A 2031-nucleotide genomic window follows, 5' to 3' on the forward strand; every position below is an offset into this window, starting at 1 on the left:
GATGCAGCATTATTTTACATTTTATATTTATAACTGAGTGAATATTAAAATATAGTAGGGGAGGATAAAATGAACTGAAATAGACAGCCCCGTAGTAAATTAACAGTTCTTTTTTTTTTCCCGAGAAAACCGAAACGCTTTAAAAAGAAGGGGAAAAAGAGAGATAGTTAAACGTCACGCCGCCGTTTTATCCCAAAAGGTTTTAAATTTTTTCGAAGAAAATTTAAAAACGAAGAGATTTTTAAGAACCTTATTATGGGCCCCGGGTTTAAAAGGGGGGGAATAGTTTTTTTTGCATGGAAAAAAAATTTTTTTCATACTCTCTTGACGTTTAATCATGAGTGTTTGGAACTGGCAGAACTTCTGATGGGTTTTCATATTGCTTTTAGTATATAATAATATTTTGTGGAAATTCTTTGGAGATTTTCTGGTTAATTGTTTATAATCGAGTTTCTTTGTTTACTTTTTATTGAAGGTTGTATTGAAGAATTATTAAGATTGGGGAATACATTATCTTTTAAAAAAATTTTAAAATGAAAATGAAAAAGTAGTTAAGATATGTTATTTTCCCTAAAAAAATAAGGGAAAAATTGAAAAAAAGATGGTTTTTAACAATTGGTTTTCTTTTTCTTTTTTTAAGTGATTTAAAAGTGTTTACCCAATTGTAAAATTAATATTGCAAGTGATGGTAGAAATTGTAATAAGGTAGGATAATTAATAAGAGAATTCAAGAATCAAATTCACTCAGCAGAAGTAGAATATTGTATTTTAGTAAAATGAAATCTTAAAAATAAAAAACTTTTTACCCACACTCTCACATGCATTACTTTCCCTATCTAGCTTATTTATTTGTCCACTCAGTCTCATTTTCACAGACTCACTAACTTAATGTTGAAAATTTAGACGAGAGAACTAGATTATTGGTTTTTTGGGGTTTGGGAACCTCTTTTTCACATTTTTAAAAAATTGTTGATGGGAAGGAACCCGGGCCAAAAAGACTTTTTTAACAGCTTAAAAAATAATTTATTTAAGAAGTTAATGCATATGTATCATCTCATTTGGTATTGCAACCTGCAGGAAGAAAAGGTGCCTCAGGGCCTGAAGGACGATTTAAAAACAAAAAACTTTTTGACAAACAAGCCCGATCTGCCCATGGCCCAGTCCTTGGTTCCCCTTTTTGGATGAGTGTCGACCCAGGAATTTACTACGGGGAGCCTAATTTATAGGGGTCCATTCTGTTTTTATTGTCAAAAACGCCGAATTAAGCTTTCTTTAAAGGGGCTTGGGATTCTCCCACTTCCTGTTTCATTTATAGTTTGCTGGGTTGTCAGTAAAAATTTTTCCCCAAAAATGGGAGATTTTCTCTTTGCTTTTGTAGTTTATGAATGAGGAAAAATAGGGTTTCAAAGTAACTTACAGAGGGCTGTTATTTTTTTTTGTATTTTTTTTTTTGACAATTTTTTTGTTTTTAAGAGTTGACTGATAATGATTTTTGAAGCCTCACAGTTTGATTGACTGTGGCTGTGTTCAGATTATATATACTCAAAGTTTTTAGCCCACCAATGCTAATATTTTTTATGTAGTTCTTAAAGGAGATAAAATACATATAGTAAACTTTGTGGATTTTAATTAAAAGCCTCGATTTAAACTTTTCCCTAGTTTGGGTTTAAAACCATTTTTTGGCAGAAATTCAAGTGGGTTTCAAAGGGAGTAAATTTCTCTGGGGATTAAAAGGAACAAAGATTTGCTTTCAATTCCCTGTTGGGTATGGTCTGTCAACCATTTTTCATTTTACTTTTATTACCCCACCACACGATTTTTACCCAGAAGATGCGGTAAGTGAGATAAAAATGTATTTTCAGGGAAAGGGCACATAAGTAAATAGAAAGATCAACCTCAATTTTTTCCCAAAATTTTTTATAAGTTTTTTTCGGTTTTTGATATTTTAATTTAAATTTTTTTTACGTAAGGGAAAGATATATGTACTTTCTACGTCTCTGTTAAAAGTGAGTGTATATATATATTTTTTTT

General features: G+C 30.8%; 1 pseudogene; it reads left to right on the top strand.

Moving 5' to 3' along the window:
• The window catches only part of LOC119593910, a 5534-nt pseudogene that overhangs the window by 1653 nt on the left and 1850 nt on the right, over positions 1-2031 (top strand).

Source organism: Penaeus monodon, chromosome 33 (genome assembly GCF_015228065.2).
Source record: "Penaeus monodon isolate SGIC_2016 chromosome 33, NSTDA_Pmon_1, whole genome shotgun sequence".
NCBI lineage: Eukaryota > Metazoa > Arthropoda > Malacostraca > Decapoda > Penaeidae > Penaeus > Penaeus monodon.